The sequence below is a fragment of the Filicampus tigris genome, chromosome 11, assembly GCF_054856515.1.
Source record: "Filicampus tigris isolate MCC_2025a chromosome 11, RoL_Ftig_1.0, whole genome shotgun sequence".
NCBI classification, from domain to species: domain Eukaryota; kingdom Metazoa; phylum Chordata; class Actinopteri; order Syngnathiformes; family Syngnathidae; genus Filicampus; species Filicampus tigris.
Genome location: NC_141227.1, coordinates 20,434,922 through 20,447,481, shown reverse-complemented (window position 1 = coordinate 20,447,481; position 12,560 = coordinate 20,434,922). Strand labels below are relative to the sequence as shown.

At 41.3% G+C, this 12,560-nt stretch overlaps 1 protein-coding gene across 8 annotated transcripts in view; it reads right to left on the bottom strand.

Moving 5' to 3' along the window:
* The window catches only part of LOC147140088 (VPS10 domain-containing receptor SorCS1-like), a 110,222-nt gene that overhangs the window by 71,996 nt on the left and 25,666 nt on the right, over nucleotides 1–12,560 (bottom strand). The window lies entirely within an intron of this gene.

Below are 12,560 nucleotides of genomic sequence, written 5' to 3'. Positions count from 1 at the left end.
CTTTTGATTACACGTGCTGTTGCCATGTTTCCCCATGCAAAGCAGTCATATCCCCCTTCCCGCCATCGCCTTTTGGCTTAATTAGCCAGGGCGTGAATAAGAGAAGGTCATTTAGGTAATTTAGCCGGCTGAAAAGAAACTTTCAGATCACACGCTGCAGGTGTGAAGCGGCCAGCGCTAATGAGGTCAGCGCAGCCTTTCCCTCGACGAGCGGAAAGGCCACGCGTGGCAAAACTTAAAAACACGGAACTTTCTCCACAATAACAAGAGCGGCGAGAGGTGGAGGGGAGGGCTGGCGAAGGCTGCAAATTCCTACACGCCGCATCAAGAATTCACAAAGTGCACTTGCTCATCCTGCGGAGGACCCCCTCTTATTTTCAAGAATGTCACTTTTGAGTCGTGCGAACGAGCCGGAGAGACATCCTTCCAGACATCAATTATTAACCAAAGCTTATATCACAACTTCACGCAGATCAAAACAGAAATCTTGTAAGATACTAGAGGGCATCTCATATATTTAGTGCTGCCACAGAGACATCAACGGGAGACAGTAAGGTTAGGCGTTTGAAATGTGACGCCGAGCTTGCGAGGCTTTGTAATTTCCCTGACAGGTACACGACGTGGCAGACGAGCACTGTAGGCGATGGGAGTCTATCTTTGTAGCTCGCCATCACAGGCATAAAGATGCTGCTGCGCCACCACCACCACAGAATAGGGTTCCTGTGAAAATGAATATTTTACGACGTTGCTACCAGGCTAGCATCGGTAGCATCGCATTTACATTCCAAAAGTGCCTGTTGTGCAGAAAATGAATCGGCGAAACAACTTGGGAGGACATTACGTAACGGCCAAAGAAAGATTCGTCTGTTCATAAAAAAACGAAAGACGTAAATAAATATTAAAACCGGGTAAACATGTCCTCGGGTAATAACCTCAAGACTGGCTGACTCATTAGTTATATTTAGATGTCAGCGCATGCTTTGTTTCATTGTGCGGCGAGATGATGCGAGGTGATAACGAGGCTCTCCCTCTCCGTGTGGGCGCGTCAAAAAGTCAGGAGACACACGCTTCCCTCTGACAAAAAAAAAAGAGAGAGAGAAATGTCTATTTTTAGAAAATTCAGGCAACTTTATCTGATTTTTCTTGTCAGCTTCTCTCAGATAGTTGAGACATCTCAAGGTGCTGATCTTGTTCTGCTTTGAGCTCTGCCGCATGCAGATATTTTCACCAGATTTTTCAATTCTCAATCGTGCTTTTTTTTTCTTTTTTTTTTTGTGACGCGTACTTTCAAAGACGAGACAAGACGGGAAGAAGACTACATACCGGAGGACTGTGACGTAAATCGTATTCAAGGCAGTCTCCAGTTTTACTATACTTTTGTCTACATAGGTATCATCAAAGTTTTTTTTTTCCAAGGACCATGTCATAATCCTAATGCTGATAAAAGATAAATGTGTTAAAATAAAGGCTTCAAGCTCCAAGTTTATTGCCACTCTCAGTTGAGATTTACTGTCAAACTAAACATAAAATAGAATTACATGCAAGTATTTAACACAACCACCGAATCACTTTAGCTTAATGCTCACAAACAAATGCCAATACTAGGCTAATGAATAGCTCACATGCATATATTTTTGAGACCTTGCAAAAAAAATATTACTATTACTGCATCTTACTGAGTCAGTTGTAAAACTCTTCTTCAGGTATGGCTCCATATCTGTATTATACTGCCCCCAGGTGGCCAAGGCGCACACACCAGAAGGGTGAGCACAATGTCCACAAACTGATTATAAATCAAATTCATCACTATATGTTTTTATGAAGTACAATATTATGGCCTGCTATTTTTCTTATCAAAAAATACATTACGCGTTTTATTGGCACGCATGTCTCTATTTTCCAGACCCCATTTTGAGACCACTGCGCGAGGGGTACGTTTAGATTGATTTGAAAAAAAAATTGTTTGTATTAACAAATGCTAACCTGTTTTTCCACCTTAAGAATATTAAAAATGAGGCCTGGCAAATTCTCACCAGGCTTCAACCTAATATGTAAAAAAGGGAGTTGCACAAATGCACTTTTATCAGAACCGTAGAACTGGAGGCCTTTCTATCTTTTACAGTTGCCAATTCTCTACTCAGTATTGATTCTTACCCAGTGGAAAATGTCAGGTTACCTTGAGTGATGACCTTAGCAGCAAACATCATATTGCTAAAGGGTACCGGTTATTGCCAAGATGTAAAAGTCAAGTGCCAAGGTACCCCTAAAGGTATTGTGATATACATTTTTTAAAGTACGCCGCTATGCAGAATCCAAATTTGTCCCTCAACATCATGGGAAATGTTGTCCAAGTAGCATCGGGTCAAGCCCCAAAGTTATCCTGAAGTGTGAGAATGTACAGAGCGCCGCACTGACTCCCTTGCATGAGATTTGCACTGCTGCTCAGCGCTGTCTATTTTAACAATGTCATACACAGCCACAGTCACCGATGTGAAAAGCCTCGCCTGTAAATCTGTGACTGTTTGAAAGTCAAATACGGAAATAACTCCGCCATCTCTCCATTCGTGAGCCCCTCGGGGAATGTGTCGCTCTCATCCGATGACACAAACCTACTGGACCCACATGAGTTGCTCGATGGTGATTTACATTTTCTATCAGGTTCCTTGGTCCACCGCCAGCCGGCATGTGGAAAAAAAAAAAAAGAAAAGAAAAAAAAAAAAAACTGCTCCCCCAGATATGCGATAGCTGATAGAAACCATCGGCTCAGTGTGAGGCTGTCTATATTGAGAGCTCATTAGCCGGAGAGACCCGCGCGCATTGTTGCTGGTGTGCAGAGTCAGCGAGAGTGCCACTCATCACACGTTGCAATCTCAACTCCTGCACATCTGCACTGGCAGCTTCAGGGTGACCTCGTACAATCACAAACGCACACGCAAAGTGGGGTACACGCAAAGGGTTTTAACATCCTACCTTTTTGGTCCATGTAAGACATGCCACAAATCACGGGGAAAATCAATTTTCCCCAGTGACATGAACTGAAATGACATTCATGCATTCTAGCGCCCAAAAGACACCAAGATGCTCTGTTAGGTGTTTTTATTAGAAGAGAAAAAACAGCTTTGTATTCAAACAAAATCAAATTTAAAGAAATTCATTGGATTTATAAAGGGAATTACTGGACGCACTGCAGTATCCGTGTATTGGATGTGTGCCTTTAAAGCGGAAGTCAACCTAAACATAATTTTTTCACGAATATGTTCTATGCAAGCCCACTCGTTGAAACACGGTATTTTCATTAATGTTGCGTTTGTGGAATATGATTTAAGCAGCAAAATCCATCTCAGAGGGCGGCCATTTTGTCACTTCTGTCGACTTAAAATGACATCACAGATGCTCAGGGCTCAGCTAACGACCAATCATAGCTCAGCTTCAGAAAATAAGTGAGCTGTGATTGGTGGTTACCTGAACCCTGAGCAACTGTGATATCATTTGCAGTCGACAGAATTGACAAAATGACTGCCCCCAGAGATGGCTAAAAACGGGTCGATTAAATCTTATTCCACAAACGCAATATTTATCAGAATGTCTTGTTTCAACTAGAAGGCTTGCATAGAACATATTCTTGAAAAAAATATCTTTGGATTGACTTCCGCTTTAAACGTCTTTTATGGAAACTAAGAATATTACGTAAAATGTCTCCCTTGTTTCAAAAATCGATAACTAATGTAATCTGGTACTTTTACCCAAAATGTATGAGTCAATCCAATAATTAACAAGGATTTTTTTTTTTTTATGTATTTTTGTGGGTTTCAAAAGTACCCACAATAGAGCCAAAAGGTGCAACCTAAACAGCATTACTGATATTTTTAAAGAGCCAAAGTTACAAATTACAAAACCCTTGGCAAGCTTCAATAAATTTGCATTAACACAGCTAAAATGGTTCACACAAATGTCCATCTTAGAGCCCAGACACCTAACTCAAATGGCGAGTGGTGTCTGCGTGCGTCCATGCCATTTCATTCCTGTTGTCTCGCCGAAATTTCGATTCTCTGTCCACTTATCAACCCTCCGTGATGTGTCTGGCTCCATCCTAGCACTCCCGTACACAGCACTTGTTTTACTGCACAGCTCGTTATATACCGTCGCTGGATTTAATGAAGAGTTGACCTGCACTGCGACAGTCTTGGCCATGCCTATTTTGACCCCCAATAATGTCAAGAAAGCCAGCATTATGCAGGCGGCTGTCATGACTGGCATATGAGGGTAAGGGGAAATGTAACAAATCAATTGGCTGGCCCAGACAGAGGGCAGGTCTCTAATGAGAACGTGTCAGTGCACATTCTCTCGACAGACACGTTTTATGTGGCCGCATCATCAGCGAGCACACGGAGCGCCAGCTGAAAAGACTGACAGGAGAGGGGGGGGGGGTGGGGGGAACCAAGAGAGTTGAAAAGCTGAGAACAATAGTCAAGAAGGCCGCTTATTGACCGCATCAGCATAAAAGAAGTACACTTTCATGTTCGGCTACTGCAATTTCAAAAGACAAAATGAATCAATGGGGCTCGGTGGAGCAGCTTTCATGAAAACGGCATTCACAGAGAGCGGCCATTTTTCACTAAGGCCATCATTTGGAATGACTCTTTTGATTTGCTCAGTACTCAATTTCTTTGAAACTCGGCAGATGGTTACGCGCATGGTTTTCTTATTCATGTTTATTATACTTTCTATATTCTTTTGAATGCCTTCTGCAAGTAGCTCCTCTTCTGAATGTTTATCAATTACAGTGGATAGAAAGAGTCTGCACGTGCCTGTTGTTCAAATGCCAGGCTTTGTGAAGTATATATATATATATATACATATATATATCTATATACACGTATACATATACACACATATATATATATATATATATATATATATATATATAGATAGATAGATATAGATATATTTATATCTATATATATATCTATATATACACATATATATAGATATATATATATAGAGAGAGCGATAGATAGATCGATAGATAGATCGATCGATCGATCGATCGATAGATAGATAGATTTCTTTTTAATGAAACCAAGATGAATCATTTCAAGAATGTTCTGTCAGATATGTCAACACAACCACATGCTCAGTTATAAGAGAGCAACCATATTATCTCTTACTTCCCTTGTCTAAAATATTTCTTTTTTTTTTTTTTTTTAGTTGTTATAGGTCACCGACTCATTTTATATACGACAAAACTTAAGCAATTCAACGGGGGTGTGTGGACTTTATATCCACTGTGAGTCCACCTACTCAATGCGTCAGTTTGAATATTCCGCTTTTAAGTGAGAAATTTGTCACAAAATAAGAGAGAAAGAGAGATCGAGAGAGAGAGCCTCAAGTGTTGGCCGATACGATATCAGCGCGGATTATACTGTATACGCTTTTATTACTTAGTTTGGAATGTTAGAAAATACATTAAACAAGTGATATTACTTAAGCAGAGAACTAGTATGTATGAGGAAAAACGGGCGCATTTATTACAAATTGTGTCAAATAAGGTTTGACCTTAAACATAACAATATATATTTTTATGTATATGTATGAGTATTTCCAAAATTGTTGACATGAGAAGAGGAGCTTCAATAGACAGGCCTTTGCCCTGCCAAAATGAGAAATGGTCCTTTGCCACCATCTTGCGGCATCTAAAGGCAATAATAAATCTTTTCAAGGTTAGCGTCAATTAATTGTGGATTTTCAAAGCACGGCTCGGTCCCTAGTACAGTGTTTGTGGACGTGAAACCTTTTAAAAAAATACATCCTTCCCATTTTTACAAGGTCGATCCGGATTTTTCCACTTTGGTGAAGGTTTGTATACATTCCCGTTATTTTGTAAATAATTCTCTTCCTTAGTGACATCACACACCTCAAAGCAAGCACGTGATTTGTAACCGCGTCGTATTATCTGCCAGCAGAGTTCTGAAAGGGGGTGCAAACATCAAAATGAGCTCCCATTTGATACCCAACATCATCCTATGTTTCGTACGGAACAGAATCCGGCACAAACAATGTCTTCAGATCCGCTTTCATTACTGTAAATTGTATTCCTGGAGTTTGGCAACACCTTGTCAGAAGTCTGCTAATTGGGAAGAGTCTGACTATTCTGAGAGATGATTAAAAAAAAAATGCAGAAATAAATAAAATAAGACAGAGTAGAACAGCGTGAAGCATCGACGCGCGCCGCCCGTCTGTCATGACAGAGCTTCGCCGCCGCTCTTCTGAGATCCGCCTCGGCGAAAAGCGCACACAAAGGCTTTACGGGCTGCAGGCTGGTGTTTTATCAGAGGTGTGAGAAAACGCAAGAGCTGTCAAGCCTATTAGAAATGTATTTATTTCGGCTGAGACTGTTGCATTGTGACGCCAGCAGGCTATTTCTGGAGGCATCAGTATGCAGCGTAACTGCGCGGCGAGGACGTCGCTGACACTTTGACTCGTATGCAAAAAAAAAACAAAACTGTCATGATTGAAGGGATGAGGGGAACGTACGCCACGTGGGAGAGAGCGCACTTGATGCTCAGAACATTTTTGATGTGACAGCATATTGGAAATATTGCTGGCATGTATTGGGCTTGCTTCCAGAGGGGGAGGGGTTTCAGAGGTTTTTTTTTTTTACTTTGTGGACCATGGGCGCACATACGTTCATTATATTTTGGTCAATATCAGGGTTGAAATTGGGTTTTTTTCACCCATCGTTAAGATTTTCTTGAAGAGTTAGGCATGAATTTTAATGATAAAATCCAGGCTTTGTTCAAAAAGTATTAGGGCCACACTAAAAGGAAAAACAATACCGTATAATAGGTCATAGTAATATTTGTAACATTACTACATTTTTCTCACATAGCTATTGTCATAAATGTACAAATTTATACTCGGAATTTCAGTACATTTTTTCAGTGCTTTTTTCTAATACAAATTTCATAATTTTATGAGACTTTTGTCTTGCAATATGTTATTCTCATTCAATTTCTCTTTAATTCTAGGAATACTACACTTCATTCTCATCGTACTGCAACTTGAATTCTCATAACTTTGGATCATAGTCTCGGGATTTTGCCCCCCCCCACCAATATTAATAACACTGCACATTTTGGTGTTGCTTTAATTAGCAATTTAACTTTTCTCAAATGCCATTCTAGTAAGAGGTGTGTTAAAAATAAACTTGTGAGCCAAATTTAGAACAAAATCTTATTTCTTGTCCTTCTAAATGGAAGTAGGAGACCATGAACAGTACGTAAAAAAACCCACACAATTTTGCATCTATTTTTTTAAGTACAGCGACACGACAATGTTTTAAAACTATTAACATGAAAAGTAATAATTAAAGTTATGCCTCAGATTCCTATTTTGAAGGGATGTGAAACTTTTATGGCCGTTATCTGTTTTTTTTTTTTTTTTTTGGCAAAGCCTCCTCTGTGGCACACTTTTCAGACGTTATAAATAAAATATGATGTTCACATGGGCGTGCTTAAGCAACAAAAAGAACCGATGTCTAAGTTGTTCAACAATGATTTCCAGCAGATTTTTTTGCAAGGGGTGGTGGTGGCGGTGGGAGGGGGGGGGGGGTGGGGTGAACGACACAAACAAAACTCACTGTCACATTCAAAGCGAGCTGTTCTCTTTTCGACGATCACGCCATCTCCCTGCATAATGCCCCCCGCGTCAATCACTCGCCAGTTAAGTTTTCTGAAAGCGGCGAGCTAAAAGTGCATTGTGATGTGCAGGAAATTGATTCATGTCATATTAACCAGGCCAGACCAACTCCGCTGTGGTTGTTTTGATGAAGCCATTTTAAACGCGGGGAAACCATTCAGTCATCTCATCTCAGTATTGGTAACGACCGTTGTCACACGCGCTCGCACGAACACGCGCACACACTGCATGTCACGATAGAGGAAATAACAACGCTTTAATGAGGCACGCTCGATGGCCATTAAACGTCAAATTATCGAGTCACGCATGGCCTGCTTTGACACGACTCTGACTTAATGCGGAAAGGAATACAGTAGATAAGCATTACCACGGCTTACTAAGATGTTCTGACAGTAACATAATATGAAATATACTATGATCAGAAGCATTAAGACATACTGTTTTGCTGTTAATTAATCCAACAAAAGGTAGACTAGACCCCATGAGTGCCCCTGAATCAAAAAGGACGATATTATTTTTACACTCCTTATATGTATCTTAATATCATGTTTGTGGCATGCTTTTGTCAAAATAATAAGGATCAAGAAATATTGTGAACGTCCATCCATCTTGTGGCATTTTGCTGCCAAGGAACTACGTTGAGGTGAGTCGAGTAGCTTTAAGTTAGACAAAAGTAATACTTTGCTGCAATCGTGCATGTTGGCATCTGGCTGAAGTGAGCCGAGGAGCTTCATTTAGTAAAAATAGTGCTGTGCTGCCACCTTTTTAGGATATTCAGCCAATTAGGAACGTTGCTGAAGTGTCAATTATTCCGATTTTTTTTTTTTTTTTCATTCTTGCAAGTGTTCCGTTCCCCCCCATTTGAGCTAAATAGTAATTACTTTGTTTTGAGGGGGTGGTCCCGTCCCCTGTTGGGCCAACGGGGGTGGAGCTACTTACAGTAAGTCTTAAAAAAAATAACGGGAGCCCCCATTAGGAGAGTAAATGCGTGAATTGTATTTTCACTCGCAAATTCAGCACTTCATGCCAAAGTTGCAAAATTACATTTGACAAATACTATGCTGATCCGTCGATCATTATGCAGCAAGCACATAGGCACAGCCATGTGGTGGCAATATTATATCATCAAAATTCATAGCAGCTTGCTCAGAAAAACATTTTTAGAAAAGTACTTGGTTGTGTACTTTCAAATTTTGATGGGTGGGCAGGCACTCCAGAGACTCAGCTAATTGTAAGCCATTAAAAAGTCATTTTTCCATACTATGTCCCCACAGATTCTTTTGGACAATTGTATGCTTCTAACTTTGTGCGAACCGTTTGGGGAAAGCCCTTTTCTTCTCCAGCATGACACAAAGCAAACCATGGAGGCATGCTTGGTTGAATCTGGTGTGGAAGAACTTGATTTAACAACCCCATCAAAGGCCTTGGGGGAGGAACAGAGCTTGTGAGCCCGGGCCTGTCTCATGGATGAAAAGTCTAGTCGAAAGTCTTCCCTGAAGAGTGAAAGCCGTTATATAATTCACTGTGGTAGATACAGTATTGTCTCTTTGGCATTAGCAGTGCGATCTATTGTTGCGATCAAGTGGAAAGCACCCAAATGTCGGCTCTTGCTACACCGTAGCCTCTTCCTCCAGCCTGTTGAAGGTCATTGCTTCCTGTGTGAAAGTGGCATCGCGCCTGAAAACAGCGCGCTTCCACACTATAGGGAAAAAGGGTGGGAGAGCATTAACTCGGGATGGAGCTGACCTTTCCACCTCATATCAAAGTTAAATAGGCGGCAGAGTCTGTGGAAGTTGGCAAAGTGCCCTCCTAATCCCAAAGAGCCAACAGGTTTTGCGTCTGAATGCGCTTGCCGCCGTTATGCCAAGTGGCAAATGGTCGGGTAGGGTGCCGTTACTTTGCTGCATAACACAATGAGTAGCGATAAAAAGCCATGCTTTAAAACATCAAAATTAAGCCTGTATTGCCAAACGGAATATATTGAAAGCCACCAATCACAATGAACAAAGGGCAACAACAGAAATGCAATTAGCGTGCTGCTCCGTGTAGCAGTTCACTCGACTGTTTTGTGCGCAGGCAGCTTGGTGCAGTTCCCACTCAGTGATGGGGGGAAAGGGTTACCCCAGACTGAGCTCCTGTGAGGGGGCACAGTATAGATATGGAAAAAAAACTCAGCAAACAGGCATATATTAGTACATGACACTATGACAGTTTCGGGGTGGGGGTGGGGGTGGGGGTTGACGTTACAGTCCAGCAGAGGACAGGCTTTGAAGCCAATGTGGGGGGCGGGGGGAGGGGGGTGTGGGTTGGGGGTTCACCACATCCCATTCTGCAGTTGCACCATAGGAAGGAAGGGAGAAGGTTTGGGGGGGGAAGACAATGATTCAGTTAAGATGCATTGCACAAAAAAGTTGAATAAAAATGTTATGAATCTAAATAAATGCTTGAAAACAAACAATTATTAAAATAAATAAATGGAATAGAATAAATGGAAATGTGTTGAACGTAAAAGTTAAATACAACTGAACTGTACTCAGGCCGCGATTCTCGAGCGTAACACTATCAGGAGTCTGAATACCAAAATACCCCAAGGATCAAGATTTGCAGCACAATTTTCACCTGCTTGTTTGAGCTCAGCTAAAATTACCCGCTTTCGAGGGGGCGGTCCTATCTAGTGAATATGAACCACTGCTCTCTACTGCTCGGCTAATGTAGCATATATATGCCTTTTCATTTTTGTTACAAAACCTTGCAAACTAAACCACCGTCATGCATCATACATTGAATGGCTTTTCCTTTTCGTTCAAAAACTTAAGAAACTAAGCCACCGCCATCTTATCAGCATATCGCGTGAGAAGTCAGTTCATCGGGCCTCAAAGAGAGCGTGTTGTGCTTCGTGTTCGGCTTTTTGTGGCTTTTCCCATTCATGCTCCATTCCAAAAGGAGGAGCAGCCTCAACAAGGAGGATAGATAAAGTGAGCAACTCAAGAGTGGAAAGACTCCGGCGTTATCATGTGTGAGGTTACATGTTGTTAAAGGCACATTGCTTGGTTGCTGTTGTTTTACTGTCAACAGTAGTGATAACTTACTTTTAAGACAAAAAGAATCTCGAATCACAATGGCATGGCACCATTCTCATTGAAGTCAAGCCAGTTTTATTGTCTTTCTATCCATCTATACAGTATCTATCCGTCCTAACAACAAGAACCGTGCCCCACTGGTGCACCACTGCGAATTGGACCGTATGTGTGATTTTGATTCTCTCAGTGGAGCAATACCACCGAGCTCATTAAAAGGGAGCGTGTCAGTAGGAGAAGGGGGGGTAAAAAAAAAAAAAATCAATGGTTACAACAATGCAATACATATAGTGCGGGCGTCTCCGTCAGCCATGGTATGATGTATTCATTAACCTGATTGAAGTTGGTCCACAGTTCAAAACTAAAGACAGCAGGCTGACATGAATCAAAGAGCCCAGATAGTGAAGTCATGGCCTGAATTATTTCATTTAATCGTGTTACTCTCCGATAATGACGATGACATCCAACGAGTTGGATATATTTCATGAACCGCCAGATCTCAAAATGACCATGTACGGCCATTACGACCGTGAATTATGGGTAAAGAGCCGTCTGAGGTTTCCTCTTTACATCTGTCCTTTCTCCAGAGGAAATAACGCAAGAAAAGGGACAATAACGGCGCGCGTATAAGGACTGAAGTAATATGCTTTTTCATTTGTACACCCACTAAAGTCGGAAACAAGCAACTAGGCATGATGCGGCACATCGTGCAAATAAAGTCAACCTTACCATTCTTGCCGCGAATAGCAGAAAATTGACAGTAATGAACACACTCAGCTACGCGCTATGGCAGGCTAGCTAATGCGGTAAACACTGTTCTTACACGGGGCAGAGCTGCCCCTCTGTCACCTATCCTTGCCTCCACGGGGGGCTAATAAGTGACACTTTTGACAAGTATCGTTGTCAGTAAAGGGGGAGTAGCTTAGCATGCAACACACCAAGAAAACGAGTGAATAAGGGAAGACGAAGAAGACATGCTAACCTCTAAGCTAACGTGAAATGCAGAGTAGCTTTTCTAACTTTTAAGTATGGCGGGGAATGTATAATAGTGAAGCGCAATCAACTGTGAACCATAAATTAGAAGGTCAATTAAAAGCTGATTCACTGCCATTGACGGCTACAGAAGTCAAAGAGCCATTATTTGAACGGCAGCAGCTATAAAGCAAACATACACGTTCAAAAGACAGAAATGAATCCATACGTTAGACTACTGCATACATCAGCCGGGAGATGTTAGTCTTTCCGAGGAATGTCTTGAAACCTACTTTCATGGCTTTGGCATCACCTTGTGGCATTTTACAGCATAATCGGGAAAAAAAAAAAAAGAATAACAGGTGAATAGGTGAGTTTTTCAGCGAATAGCTACCTTACAGGCAAGAGAATGAGCCAGAGAGAGAGCCGTGAAAATGCCATCTTAAGATGGCTACCGTGAAAGAGGCTAATAAAGCTTTGACTGCAGTTCCAGGCTATATGTTGTCTGGTTCTAATAAAACTGCTGCTAGTCTCCCTGGCTACTGCAGTTTTTTACAATATAGCTATATCATTGCTGTGTAAGTGCCAGTGCTGCCAGAGGCTGTGTGAGAGTGCATTTTATTTCAATACTGGAAAAATATTTTTATCAGACGTGAATAGAAATAAAATTCCAAGAATGTGATTTTCAAATAGTTTCACATAATTGAATCATCCAGTCAACAATAGATAAGGATTATTATGGCCTCATATTTATCTCCTGGGGAGTGTATGCAGAGCTGAGAGCAATTGTGTGTAAGGAAAAATGTAAACTGT